The sequence below is a fragment of the Osmerus eperlanus genome, chromosome 3 (assembly GCF_963692335.1).
Source record: "Osmerus eperlanus chromosome 3, fOsmEpe2.1, whole genome shotgun sequence".
Taxonomy (NCBI): Eukaryota; Metazoa; Chordata; class Actinopteri; order Osmeriformes; family Osmeridae; genus Osmerus; species Osmerus eperlanus.
Window position 1 is genome coordinate 15,234,109 of NC_085020.1, and position 16,172 is coordinate 15,250,280.

General features: G+C 39.8%; 1 protein-coding gene across 1 annotated transcript in view; it reads left to right on the forward strand.

Annotated features, from left to right (window-relative positions):
* Window positions 1–16,172, forward strand: part of hibch (3-hydroxyisobutyryl-CoA hydrolase) — a 114,701-nt gene that overhangs the window by 20,173 nt on the left and 78,356 nt on the right. The gene's annotated exons all lie outside the window — the stretch shown is intronic.

Consider the following 16,172-nt stretch of genomic DNA (forward strand, 5'->3'; position numbering starts at 1 on the left):
ATTTGCACTAAGCAAGCCGATCCACTTTTCCAGGTTGATAAAAGCATTAAAATTAGAAAAAATAATGGGACAAAAAGAAATCAAGGGACATTTAGAATAGATAAAAATGTGCGATTAATTCCAAGTTAACTATGACATTAATGCGATTAATCGCGATTAAATATTTTAATCGTTTGACAGCACTAGATAACATTTCTTATTCACAAAGACACTTTGGTCAGACATGTATCCCAAACATGGGAATCCAGATTATAAATTGATCGGACCTACTGTTCATAAGAAGAAAATGTTTTGTAGTTTTGGACCAAAATCTGAAATACAAAATGGTGGCTGTAATGGGTCCCAATGGCTTTGTTGTTTCCCATGAGACATAAAGCAGGTAGGCTGTACAAAGTATTAGGTATTTTAGACTTATTGGATGGAGGGGAAATTATGTAGACTTTGGAAAAGGCCTCAACATCCAAGATGGGGCCGCGAATGGCTGCCTCGGTCGTAGGCCTGTCGCGATAGTCAATATATTGACTTATCGCACAATATATGGAAATGAGCGCAATCATTTTTGGTGCTGCAATATATTGCAACTGATCATTTTTATCATAAAAAAATAATGATTATATTCATTTTTACATAAAAACGAATGCCACCAACATTTTAGTCGATCCCGCTGCCTCTGTCATCTTGTCTGCTTTCTGTGTCGAAAGGGTAGGCGGGGCTAGCATCTCCACACACGCGCACACACACACACACACACAGAGCGGACACCGACAGATGAAGAGAAGGCGTGAACCCACTATGTTATAAAGTGTTCTGTTTCGTGACATCTACAGCTAGTTAGGAAGAACAAGTCCAAATGGACTTGGTTTCAAATCCGCAATCTTCAGCTCCGGTGTGGGAACATTTTGGCTTTAAGCCGAATGAGATGAGAGCCAATTAACGTGAACGAGCCGGTATGTCGACTTTGTTTAAAAACAGTGGCAACGAAAAGAGGCAACACAACTAACCTAAAATCTCACCTAAAACATAACCATCCGATTCCCACCCAATTTTTCAACCTGGGAACAACTGCCGCTGGAGCTGGAAAGGGGTCTTCCAGACAGTTATCTGTTACAGATGCCTTTTCCCAACAGTGCAAATATAAACGTGACAGTGCGAAATGGAGCACACTCACGGATAGCGTAACTCGCTATTAGGGATGGGTATCGAGAACCGGTTCTTGTTTACAACCGGTTCCCAGTGAATCGATTCCTTGGAATCATTAGCAAAATTCCTTAACGATTCTGTTAACGATTCTCTGTGCCGTTGCGCATGCGCGAACTTTGATTCAGACAGACTGCAGCAAACATGGCAACTAGGAAGAAGCGTTTCTAAAGTTTGGTTGTATTTCACACAACAAAATGACAACAACGCCACTTGTAACGCGTGTAAAAAGTCTTTCGTCGAAGGGAGGAAATACTACAAATATGAAGAAGCATTTGAACACACAGCATGGAATGAAGTTACTGGAACGTCATGTGTTTGATGCATGCAGCAGCGCAGCTAACGTTCGTGCTTCATCTCTAACTATCTAAGGTAGAGCTAAACTGCTCAAAAGTGATCACAACCACTTGTTACTGTGTGAAGCAATTTGCCTTTATTGTGTGTAGTCGATCTAGTTATCTTCTGTCCCGTCATTTGAAGCATACATTTTAGCTCCGGCATTCGTCTCCCATTAGTATTGATCTTATTGATCATTTCACGTTATCGGGGCGGCGTGTGTTATCAGCAAACGTTCGCGTTTTAATTGTTTAACCTTTTAATAGTCCTGTTAAATGTGCCTGAAAACGCCTAAACAACATACCCAAAGTACATTGAAAGCTGTTGTTGAACCATTTGGAGTACATGCATGTGAATGGTCTCTTTTGAAAGGTGACACTGAAGTTATTTCCCCTGTTGTTAGGACCCCTGTAAGTCCTACTGGTGTTGAGTAATAGAAGCTTGAACACAAAGAAACTGAAAGTTTCTATCTCCGACTAGATTTTGTTTTGAAAACAGAGGCTTGAAGAGGCCTAGAGGTGGTAGGTATTAGCTCATTTCAAAGCCAGTTTGAGAAATTCGTTTAGAACGATTGTGTGTGTGGGGGCGTGCAGGACGCACAGACCTAGTTGGCTGTAGAGGGGTGAATCGATAAGAGAATCGATAAGGAATCGAATCGATAAGCAAGAATTGATAAGGAGTCGGAATCGTTAAAATCTTATCAATACGCATCCCTAGAGGAGATCATCAAAAAGATCAAGGACATCAGGACACCTATGGCACAGCATTCTGTTCACAGTAGGCCAGGTCTTCTCAAAGGTTCCTGTAGCAGGGTGAGACAGACAACATGCATTATGCACTTGCAAACAATTAAACATTTTCAAATGCAACTTAAGTTATTAAAAGATGGCATCAAATGTGGATTGTGCCTTTAACAAATGACATTTACTCAGATTCCTGGTAAACAAAATAAAACTGTCTCACAATATTAGACATTTCTATAGAGCTTGGGAACTTTTCAAGCACTTGTTTAAAAATCCTACTGATAAAGTACATCAGTATGAGATTTATTTTCTAAAACATTATTTTCCAAGTACCTTGGCTGAATCCTGCTGTGTACAGTTCAGTCTTGAGAATTGTCCATTGATCAGGGATCAACTCCACATCCACTCCAGCAGACAGTAAAAGAGGTCGGAAGTGACTGATGAGTTTGTTTACCTCTTCATCACCAAAATCTGAGAACAAAAGGGAAAACATTCATATAAAGTTAAGCAGTTGTCTTAAAAACCTGTTTCCGGTCCAAACCCGCCCGCGAGCCAGAACCGAGCCCCCCTCCTGCCCAAGTTACTGCGCACTCACTACTAAAAAATATATTTTTAGACTGCTACACATTCCATACATCATTGGAAAGCTACAATTCTCATGCTTGCATTGCTGTAATCCATTTCAAGATCAAGTCGCAACAGCAAGTTTAACCAACGTCTTTGTACAGTCACAAATATGTAAACAAAGCAAAAGCAAACAACTCTACTCACCCTAAAAGGTTCACCGTGGTCCAGGTATGCAAAAGATCCCAACAAACATGGACTGGTTACATTCCCAAAGGTCCAAACTATCTAACCATGTCGAGTAGTTTGTGCAACAAATGAATTATATCCACACATAGCCACGATGTTGTTGCTTCATTTTGCCTTCGCCAATTCAATTTTTGCACTCTCTCACGCACTATCGCTCATTCGTAGAGATGTGATTCGGATATTTACGATTGGAGAGGGTCAAGATGGCCGCTACACTCTGCCCTTTCGATTGACACCTTGTTTGACCCAATAGGAGCTTCCATGCCCTGTTTACAGCCCTCTAAAGCCAACTAGGTCTGTTCGTCCTGCCCCCCCCCCCCCCCCCCCCCTCCGTCCCCACTCGTTCTAAACACATTTCTCAAACTGGCTTTGACTGGCTCTGAAATTAGCTTGTTAGCCTTGTAGCTAAGGAAATGCTGTAAATGCTAATACCCAACATGCTAGGTATCTGTGGAGCCTTCAAAATAAAAGTCCCGGGCGCAAAATAGATGGACACAAGCTGTTTTTTGTGCATCAATCCTGGGAATCAGATAAAGCACTCCAATGTGTTCATGCTTCAGTTTTTGTGTTTCAGCAATACTAATAGGGGATTTAGCTTTTATATATGATAGTTATAAGTACCACCTTTCATTAGAGATAACAATTATGAAAAATTATAAGTATTTTGACCTTGGTTACAAAGGGTCAGTTTGGAGTCTCCATATGGCCCTTTTAGAAAACGCCTGGATGTACTCTTATAAAAACGTGTCAAATATGAATATATTGTGGTATTATGTTTGACTTTTGATTTGAATTGGGTAAGGCTTCAAGCTGTGGTCCAATTCTGTCTTCCAGCTAATACCTACCACCTCTAGGTCTCTTCAGGCCTCTGTTTTCAAAACAAAATCTAGGCGGAAATAGAAACTTTCACTTTCCTTGTGTTCAAGCTTCTAATACTCAACACCAGTAGGACTGACAGGGGTCCTGACAACAGGGGAAATAACTTCAGAGTGTCACCTTTCAAAAGGACCATTTACATGCATGTACTCCAACTGGTTCAAGATAAGCTTTCAATTTACTTTGGGTATGCTGTTTAGGCATTTTCAGGCAAATTTAAAATGTGTAAAGATTTGTTCATTACTTTTGAATTGGTAACCTGAACTTGTGTCTGCCTCTGGCCAGCACTGGAAACTGGTCAGCCGCATAGCCTGCAGGACACCACTGTTCACATCACTAAATCTAGCAGTGATGCACTGGCACAGAGAATCGATTAGCTCATTCTTTGCCTTGTCATGCTGGTCGGCATCAGTAGGCTTCAGAAGGACTCCCTCATAGGTGTCTGTGTCCAGCACGGCTCTCAGCTTAAGCCCAGGTCTACAGTTGTGCAGAGATAGATGGATGGGCATATTTTTATTTATTTTTGTTTATACTGAGGTGACAACACACCAACACAACCTAAAATCAAATCATAAATTGTAGGATATATGATACATACTTTGACTTGTACTTTTCTATGACAGCCTGAGTGGAGGAAAGGCAACTCTGAGCTTCAGCCAGAGTTGACACTGACCTCTGCAGTGACTTGGAGGTTGCTCAGTTGATAGATGGTGTCATGAAGAAGGCAGTAAAACCTGAGCACTCCACCATCCTTGCCTATGTTGAGGAACCTCTTGGCTTTTGCCCTCAGAACAGCATGGATGTTTGTGGCCTCCTGAGACTACAAACAAAACAACTGCATTATATCAGACAGCATTTAAAACTGATGAAGAGAAAAAGAAAGCAAACATTAAATAATCCATCCACACTGCTGGTTTTAGTAGGCTATACATTAACATACCTTCTCCTCTAATTGGCGTACAATGGCAGCATATCCCCTGAGAAAATGATCAAGTGCTTTGAAGAGATGTGGTAGCCACCGGGTTCCAGCCTTCATGTGGAGCTCACTGAAGTTTTGCTTTAGGCTGGCCCTGTTCACTCCACACTTTTCTGACCATCACATTTTTCCTTATTCCGTCTGAAAAGGCAAGCTGTAGCTGAGGTCAGATGGCTGAGCGGTTAGGGAATCGGGCTATTAATCAGGTTCCATTCCCGACCGTGCCAAATGACGTTGTGTCCTTGGGCAAGGCACTTCACCCTGCTTGCCTCAGGGGGAATGTCCCTGTACTTACTGTAAGTCACTCTGGATAAGAGCATCTGCTAAAGGACTAAATGTAAATGTAGCTTGTGGGCCATGCAGTGGATCCCCAGCACATTTGGTCTGTCTGCACGCAGTTTTGTAACTACACCATTGTTTACTCCCGTCATTACAGATGCTCCATCTGTGGTGATTGCCACTAGCTCAGCGGTTCTCGAACTTTTTTTGTCAGGCCTCCCTTTGGTGTTTTTTTTCCAGGCCTCCTCTACACCCATTTCCACGTATTTGGTCAAGTTTATTGCATTATTGGGGTAGAATTTGTGATTTCTCCTTACAAATAATAAGAAACAGATGCAGATATGGTGAAAATACGCTTATTTTAAAAATATGACATCAGGGTATTAAATGAACAGCAACCAGCCAATGGCTGTTAAGATTTAGTCATGCTGCAAGTTAAAATAAAACATTTAAAAAGCAGTATTGCAAAAAAAAAAGAAATACCAAGCCAAACTCAAAACAACAGGTAGGCTAGTTAACACTGCTCATAGATAGCCGAACGCTTTGACTCTAGGAACATGTATGCAAGACCTCATAGGGAACAGAATGAAGTGATGGGGGAACATACTGTGACCAATGGCAGGGAAACTAAATACAGGTGGGCATGCAGGTGTGTGAGTAAAGAACAGAAGACTAACTAGTGAATGTGACTTTGGGGGGCGGAGCTGGAGGCTTGTAGTTGGAAGAGACAGGAGTGGCTGTTACAGATGTCAATGGGTTTGATGTGCCTGGTGCTCGTGGCAAATCTTCTGAAATCTTGGCATTTGTTTTGAGGTTGCAACTCTCAGCTCATTCTCAATGTTCAGTCGATTTCGACATTTGCTTTTAATGCAGGCCACAGCAGAAAAGCCTACCTCAAAGAGTTATGATGTGGCAAAAGCCAGAAGTACTGCCACTGCTCTCTGGCCAACAGGGGGAACTCATTCTCAATGCCAATCCAGAACCCAGCCAAGGTCCTAGTTGTGAACTGCAGCCTCAGAGTAGAGTCGGATGTTAGCTCTATGTACTGATCCTCCTCTTCAGTGGTGAATGTGACAGGTGGAGGTGCGATGAAGGGGTTTCTGATCCAGTCATACTTAGTGGCCTCTTCAAGGGAGAAGTACTTATTATGAAAATGTGTTTTCAAGGTTGAGAGGTGGTCTCTCCAGGGTTTTTCCTGCATAGAGAACATTTTGGCGCGCGCCAAAGCCGTTTTCCTGAGCGCCAATGACAAATCCCGAGCGCCAAAGGCCAAAAAAAGTCTGCGATGAAAAAAAAAAAAAAGCTGTGTTCATCACGGGTGCAATGCATGTTAGCGAATATGTTCTCAATAGTATGTTTCAAGTAGGCTACAGCCGAACCCTCGTTCTGTTTTGATCAATAGTAATCGAGTTGATAAGCGTGTCTTCTTGTCTGATCAATACGCAACTGTGAGGTGCGCGAATGGACAGAGTAAACTGTTGTTCCGCTGCGAGGGCCAGCCCGACGTGCACGAATACACCTGTACAAATGCAAATGAAATTTCCACTCAAAATGCTGACCAAAGTTTGATTTACGATTTCAACCGCAGCCTCCATTGGTATTCTTAACCTGGAATGATAATATATAGTGCAGTGTTTCCTCTATGGCTAAATTTCTGCCGCCCGTTATCAGAATACAAAATTTTAGGCCGTCTATCAGCAGTGATTGTTAGAGTGCATGTCGGAGAATTGCACGGACACGCGCTTCACACCGCAGTTGAGATTGTGTGCGTAGCGTCCTTGAGAACTGTAAGTCGTATAACTTATGTTGTCAGTTCATTTAAGCCTGTTATTGTATAAGTCTATAGTTCTTGCAAATTTAAATCAAGTTAACTGGTGATTTTCGTTGTTTGTATTCTTCCCCTGCTAGCTAAATTGCACATGTCTGTTGATTCGATAGCGATTGCTGCCCTTGCTCAGGTTTGTATTTTAGGTGCATTATTATGCTGAAGTAGTTTTAATTAATAAAAAGTGGGTTTATTGTTAATATTTGCTACAGAATGCTTAGCCTATCAAGATCAAATGAAGCAGGCAGTGTACATGCTTCAGAGTGGCCTACCTAATCGATAGGCTAGGCTACTGACCATTTACAATAAGTTGTTACATCAATTATTAATTGGCAGCATTTATGCCATTTAGAACATACTTTATGTGTAAGGTGTCTTCAAGTAGCCCAACTGTATTGCTTTAGATGCAAAACACCTGGGAATAAATACATTGATTAGAAAAAAGAACAAAAAGAATATATATATATATACATATTTCTTTCTTTTTTTTGGAGCACCGAAGACCCATTTTGACCCAGGAAAAACCCTGCTCTCATAAACACAAGCACTGTGTTTGAAAGTTGATTGGCTTCAATGAATGACTTGAGGTTCTCAAATGCCTCTGTTCCCCTGCTCAAGTCTTCTTCCCCATGTATCCATTTTCTGTATATGAAAAGTGGATTCTGTCTGTCAGCTGCGTCAGGTATGTGTTTGGGCCCTGTAACTTCAGATTCAACTCATTCAGCTTTTCGAAGATATCACTCAAGTAAGCCAGCTTCACAATGAAGTCTTCATCCTTGAATCTGTCTTCAAGTGTGTGTCCGTCTTCCTGCAGAAATATAAATATTTCTTTCAGTTTGAAAACCCTGGACAGCACCTTCCCACGAGAAAGCCATCGGGACTCGCTGTGGCAGAATCAACTCCTCGGCAATTGTGTGTGGCTTTTTGCTCTGCGCTATTCTGTATGCTACTTTGTATGATGCCAGATGGGCATTGGTGGTGCCAGATGCAGTCTTCACAAATCTAGACTACTGTCCTCTGTAATCATTACATTTTCGTCCCAAAAAATCCACTGGCTTATTTGCATCTGCCGGGTGTGAAGTCTCAAGGTGACATTTAAGTTTGCCAGGTCTCATGCTGTCAGCAGCAGGCGTCTTCAGACAGACCACACAGGTCTTTGCTTTCGTTTGTTTTGATTGAACACTCAATGGGTGGGTCACAGCATCTGATATTCTTTTCGATCCTGTTAGGAATTTATCAATTTCTGTCCGATATGCTAGCTATGCTAGCTGCATATAGGCTACCATTGAAAACTCGGTCGGTGCAAAAGGTTGGCATAGCAACAGTAACCAAGGGGGGCGAACTGGAGTTATAAAGAAGCAAGGGCCTTTGCCGGCTACAGTAAAAAAATATCAGATTTTTTGTCAAGGTTTTCAGCACATTTGTCAGAGAATTAAAAGTATAAATGTAATTAATATTATTTTAATATCACTTGTAATCCGACATGCATCTTTGTCTTAAAAATATTAAGACAAAATACCATTGGCGATCGGGATTTCTCCGTTTCATCCCATCTCACCGCGCCTCCCCTGCAGTGCCCTCGCGCCTCCCTTGGGAGCCTCACAAGAGAGAACCGCTGCACTAGCTTGTCGGTGAAAGGCCTGCCCTTTTTCCGATGGCGTGGGCAATTTCGAAAAAGCAGCTGCATCTTTTCCAACTCAGACGTCTTCAATAAAGTGAGGCTTCTCCCAGCAAGGCTCTCATCAATACGACCTGTCTTGGCAGTTTTAATCCTTATGCTCTCCTGATGACTTCGGGTCTACTACCTCGACTTTAAAATTATTCCCACCACGAAATTGTTTGTTTTGTTTTTTTCTTTTGCGTATATGTGGCAATCCTTATAAAACATGCCAACATTTTCATTGTCAAACACAAGCCATTCACGAACGGTAAGCCATTTGGCATTACATTTTATTGGGTGTGCTCACACCTTCGGCGAGCACAACCATTGTTCTCTCACATATATATTATTATTGTTATTTATTTTCCCACCCCTAAGGATCCGTCAATATTTGGACTACATAGACAACGTTGATGTAAAAAGTTTTGCCTCGCTAGCGATTGAGTTGCTTGTATTTTTATTTACGTTCCGTTACATAGTTTAAGTTGAAATTACGTTTTGGTGGCAAAAAGTGCCTTTTGTCAACAAAGGGTACTCAGTGCTAGCCTAGTTTAAAACTATTGTATCTGCCCAGAGCCACTTTGATCTGCCATAACCAATCTCTGGCGTTCGCCTTAGCCAATTCCTTCACCACTACTGTAACATAGCTAGCTGCCGTACCTGGAAGATCAAACTGATCAAACTGAACCCCGTGGGGAGGAGGGCCACAACATCATGGCCACCAACAAAACTCAGCAAAACTTGTTCTTGCTCCGGCTGTAGCTGTTGGATATTCAGCAGCGTTGCCACAACGGACCGAATGGCTTTGCTCGCATCTTTCTCCGCCACCATTACGGAACTACAACACAAACTAGCGCACGACATCAACGTCATCGTTCTCAGCCACTCCCTCTGTTCGCTGATTCGCCGGTAGAAAATCAACCTGAAAAATCTGACGTACCTCATGGCCAGACCTATGTACAGAAGCAAAAATAAAATTGAGCGGAATGATATGGAAAAATTCTAGCGGCACTGTGTAGATTTGAATAGTCAAGAGATGGCGGTTACAATAAATTTATTTTGCTTGTACAAATCAAGATTTAACAAAGTACTTTGTGATCAGTCATAACGAAGGAGGTGCTAGCCACAGGTCGTTCGCCAGAGTGATACAGAACAACCCCAAAACCCTGCCTTATATAAACTTTAGATCAAATGGTTATTCTGAACTCTGTGATTGGTCAGCACTGCTCAGTGACAGTGACTTCATATCAAGTTCCCACGGTTCTTTATTGTTGCCTCTCTCCCCAAACCAGTAGATAGTAAAACCACAGGGGTTCACCAGTCAAATGGTCAACTGTCCTTTGTGTGGGCCACTTCAAACAAGTCTACAGGAAGGGTCAGAGCAGCAGATCACAATAACAATACAGTTGAATCCACATTTGTCTCCAGACCAACTGTCTCTTCCTCCCCAGGTGACAAGAACTCTCTCAGGTCACCCAGACTTCCCGTCTCCTAGTTATAAAACTGCAAATGGCATCTCTACCAAATGTAGTTGACTCTTAATCAACTTTAGACTTCCGTTAAAACACATTCCTCATATATGAAACACACACATTATAACTGTATTCCAAAATTTCCATGACAATTCCAAAATATATATATTTTTTTTTTACAATTCCATAAACCCAAACAGTTAATTAAGAAAAATAATTCAAACATTAACATAAGAAATGCTAGTCTCAAGACAAAACCCATTGTACCCCGTACACCACAAAGTCCAGGTTGTCGGAACGGATGCCATCTTCAGTTGGATGTAGGCAAACTTCTGTCAGGCGGTGTAGTCTAGTCGAATCGATTGCAAACGACGATCAAATTTCTCAGGGCAACTTTCAACGACACTGCACTTCGCGTACAGCTCGGAAATTTCCTTGGTACTACGCAGAACGCGTATCCAATGCTTCCGTCTCCAGACAAGGTGCACGCAATGGTTAGCGTGTATCCACGTTGCTCTCCCCTCGATCTTAACCGCCGAATTGGTCGTCAGGAGAATCTGGTATGGCCCCGTCCACCTTGGATTTCTACCAGGCGTTTCAGGTCCTTCACCACGATCCAGTCATCTGGTATCAAATCATGCAGCGGTCCAGTCATAGCAATAGTCTCCTTCACCTGCCTGTGAATCTCACACAAAATAGACTCCAAAAAGGTTGCACAGTGATAAACAAGCACATTCTCACAGAGGTCAGTTAAAGGTAACTGACTTCTTGTCGTCTGACTTAGTCTTCAAAGTTCTGTTCTCTCATTCAACTGAAGTGTTTAACACAATGTTGAATCCTATCAACACCAAAATAACTTCCTTAAACAAGTGTGACCCATTATCATTACATAACTTAAAAGAAAAATCCCATCGAAAATAATCTAAATTAACAAAAGCTTGATCACTGAGCCCCTGAGAAGTCTAAAACTTCTTCCCATCAACAATCATTAAACAGTATCACTTCTCCAAAAATTGAACTCTACAAAATCCATCTATCAATACCCAAATGGTTTCTCTAACCTTAACTGTGAAGCTTATCGTGTTTAAATTCCTTTTCTCATAATACTTATCCCACATATGAAGTATTAACAAAAGACTATGCATCCATTACAAATCCTCTTGTATGCTAAAATAATGCATTCTTCTTGATATCACACAAACTGTAGAGGCATGATCTTTCCATGTGTTAACTTAGCAAAATCTCAAGATAAATGTTTTATGCAGACCATACAACCTCCATTTTTTTATTCTCATATCCTTCCTTTTTCCAAAACGCATTTTCTTGTGGATTAGTCCAAGTTCGAATCTCCATTCCACCATTCCTTTCTCCATCTGTCCGCTGTATTCTGTAATTCTTATCAAATATACTCAAACAAAACACAATTCTCACTCTGGGTTAAATACAGTCCAATATTTTCAACTCAGCAATATCATATCAAACCCTCACAATCCTATCACAAATCCAAACTACTAAAGCTAAATTCATAAAACCATAAAACCCCCATAGTCACTCTCTGTTTGGATCAGTCAGTCATCAGTCAGTCATAAATTCCTAAACGTCACCTCTTCCTCTCTAAGAAGCCTGCGCTTCCCTTAAAGAATCTGTAACAAATGTTGTATCAAGGTCACACAACAATTTTCCTCAAAAGAGTCCTGCAAGCCCAAATTTGTCAAGTTAGGCTCATCCGGACATAGCAACATCATCTCATCACTTCCTGTAAACATATCAACATCAAAAACATATTCTAGTTAGTTCATCAATGCATTCAGGCAAACCAGAAACTGCTCCAGCTAGTATCAGCACTAGCATTTTCCCTGTGGAATAATCATAATTGTTAGAGTGAATTCCACATTTGCATACAGCAAGTTGTTCTATAAGTGAAAAATAAGAAACTTCCTGTTTCCATACCTTTCCCAAAATCATATGTAACACCAATGATGTATTTAACTATCAGTAAATATTTTAACTCTTTTCCCTTTAACAAGCTTACACTGAAGCAACCAACTATTGAACCAATTTATATAAAATAAAACTATTTTAGAAAACAGCCAAATTACGAATAACCTCAACTTTTAGTCTCTTATTATCTTTTCTTATAAAAACCTTTAGGAACAGTTCAAATGAATACCTTTACATTTCAGATTCCCTTTTAATTTTTTCTGTATTTAAATTCACCAAATCAACTCTCTCTTCTTCCAAGACATGTAGAAAACCAGCATCACTACCCTAAATCAGAATTTAATCTGTATGATTCCAAAATAAAACATAGACCATAAAATGTTCTTAATGTAACCATTAACCAAACTTATACCCCATCTATATTTCTATATAGGTTAGATAGGTAGAACTTCATAACTTGCTTTGGCTGCAGTCCAGAACAAGCTACTTAGCACAACCATCACACCACAATTTATCAGACTTAATGAGTCTTCCCAAATTATTTCAAAACCAAATTATCATAACCCTCTTTATGAACCAATACCATAATGATACAACCTCATCACAGCCTAACTGTTTATCCCAAAACATTGTACCATGCCCTTAAGACAAAAGAAAATATAAACTCTCCCTTTTTCTTTTAAACCTTTAAATTCACAATTTAACATAAACCCGTAAAACAAAACCTTATTCTTTAACTCCTCAAAAGTTTTATCAAAGCATGTAATGTATACACCTTTGAATATTCCTATATTTACCAGCTATCTCAATTACTCTTTGTTAGTGAATCAACTCAAATAAACAATTGCGCATCAAACAGCGCGCTCTGGAACAAAGCAAAAACTCTCAACCTTTTTTCATTTCTTTTAAACAACACAGATGGTTGGCGTTTACTAGCTATTCACTTAATTTTGCTAAAGTATAACTTTTCCAATCCAATTAGAACTAATTTATGAACCAGGGTCTAATTTCTGCATTTTTATGGATACCATCACACACCACAGATTTTCCGCTCGTAAATACAAGTTCTGGTCTGAAAGGCTCCTACCTCCCTGTTTGTCTAGGATTTAGAACAAATGTTAAATCATACATTTGTAAACCACCAAACTTCGAATTCATCTAAACGGACACATCTTTCACCATTAATACTCACATAATTATGCAGAATTACACCCTCCGGGATCACCTTTGTAAAACTCAACGTAACGGGACTTTTTTTTTTTTTTTTTTTTTTGTAGCCCCCACCTTTCCTCGGAATTTCTGAAACTCATTTAAAATGTCCTCAAACAAACAAAAACCTTGTTAGAAAATGTCTCAAAATACTCATCACGTAACATATTTCAAAAGTAACCAAATTAATATGTAAATTTGCTTCAAATGTATCTATTTCTCTAAATTTTCGTCTTAGTCAATTTCTCAATTTCCATCTGCGCATGCGTCATGCGGTTACTCATCCTGGATCTCAAATATCAAGCTGCAATTCCTTTACTAGCCTGTACCCGCCTGTCGGTGTGTTAGTTTGTTGGCCAATGTCGTTGCCATAGTTGCAAATTCAACTTCCTGGACTCTCCTTTGTCTCAGTACAGAACAAAATGCACTTCCTTCACGTTTTCACCATTAGCCATTAACCAACAGTCACAGCCTGGATTTTCTTTACAAGTCTATCAACCATTAAAAATTTGGCTCCGAAATCTACATATGCACCTAATATCACTCGCCAGAGAATGACAGTTTACCCATGTATTAGCATTCTGGTTGGACAAAGCTTCAACTTCAAGTCCATTTAAATAGGTAAATATGAATACCACCAAACCCAACACATTTCAACAAATCATCTCAGCAGCAATAAACACACATATGTAGCACCTTTGCCCTTAACAACAAACGCAATTCGGTCACTCAAACTAGTTCCCCTTGTATACACTTCAGTCCCTCGGACTGGCTCAATCTTTCTAATCACTTCTTCATAACCCTTTACATATTTCTTTAAACAACAGTAACATCTGTGAACTCCCACAAAATTAAAAATAAAACCATCGAACATTTCCAGACATAAACAAAAATAAACAACATAACATTTCCGTTTGAACACATAACTTTCTATAAAAGTTTCAATAACCCCGGGATTGTAATTCTTAAAATGAATACCGCTTTTATTGCCAAAACTGGCCTTTTACCAATTATCCTACCCAAACACTAAATTTCCAGCGCGTTATTCAACAACGAATCAAGCTCATAATATAGAAAATCGGTCTGTACATAATTTCCAAATCAAGAGTATGGCAACTCACAATATTTTCTTAAGTTCGACAAAGAAACAGAAACACACATCTGTTTTCCCAACCAATATACTTAACAATTCAACGTCAAAATCTCTATAAAATGAGTGAATTTTTTTGTTTTTTTTTTGCACTCATGTGTGGGCACTGCACGCAGAATGAGCTTCACTGAAAGAATCAACTTCCGCTAGGCTCAAGCGCATGCGCCTCTTTTCAAGTGGAGAATTCAGTCAAAGAATTAACATTAGCATTTTCAAAACAGAATGTCTCCGTCTTAAAAAACAAATGCCTTCTGGCGGTTATCAGACCGATGTAAAGTCTAACATCAAACATATAACGGTTAACACAGAGTTGTAAAACAATCGTCTCTCCTCTACCAACAGTGTCATAACCGATAAACATTGTACGCCACCATTTCGGAACTCAACTTCCGGTCACGAACCCCTCTGATTTGAGAGTTCGCTCACAATTTCCAAAAAAAACTTTCAACAGTGATGACACATCTCCGGACATTCACGTACATTTTGCTCAAATTCCCACAATTAAAGCACGCATTTTGGATTGACCTAGCAATTCGTGTTGGCCTACATGTTTTTTCAACAGCATGTCAACACGCTCTGCATCAGCTTTGACCATAGCCCACAACACGCTTATTCCAAACACAACAGGGACTCAAACCCTTTGTTCCGGAGAGGACTTTAACCTTTCCTTCTTCAAAACACAATGGCAATTGCAAGTCAAGGCACAAGCTTCAATCTTTGCGGGAATCCAAAGCAAATTTATAAAGATGGCAGATGTCAGAAGATATCTGACCTATCTCCTCTCCAATCAGGCTAAAATCTATTCTTTTCTCCACCTCAAAAAAAAAAAACCGTGTATCTATTTCTCTCCACGAACCCATTTCGCAATACAATAAGGTCCTTAAAACAAAACGACTCCACACTCGAAAATCCACATTTATCAATCCATATTTGCATTTGCAATAAACTATCGTTACCATACTTTTGCTTCATGTAATCGATGTTTAGACAGGTCAATTCTGCCTCCAGACCATTCATTTTCAGAATTACAATCCATAAACGATAACCAACGACGGAAAATAAAGACACAATTACTCCTTTTCGTTTCTAAAAACAATTAAATTCCGACTTCACAACTTTCAATGAAAATAACTGCACAATCATAAATTACAAATATTCAAACCGAAAAATAATTAAAGTTTTGAAAAATAATTAAAATTTTGATTTTTGTAATTTGTATATAGGTTGAATAATAGACACCATTAGTTACTCATACTTCTTTTAACCTCAAAAAACATAACTTGCAATTAAAACAAAAAATGAACACGCGTGTTGCAAACTTAAAACCTCTACTTTGAAATTTCACAGGCCCATACTTCCTAATTTTTTTTTCTTTGTTCTCCACCTTCAGGGACTCAAACCCTTTGTAAACACTCTCACTCACACAGCTGACTAGTATACTTTTCTCTCGGGACTTAGAATCACGTTTTGGCCGTAAATAAATAAGAACTGTTATGACCACCAAAGCCAATACAATTTCTCAATCACTAACCCAACATATTCTAATCCTAGGGTCTCAAAAGACACATAACACGATATAACATGTGAATTTATCACCCTTTTGTGCGCTCGTCAGCACACTTTCCCTGCATGCTTTTTTACGACTTTCACGTAAAGGATAAGTTCTCAGGCCTTGTCCGATTAATTTGTACGACT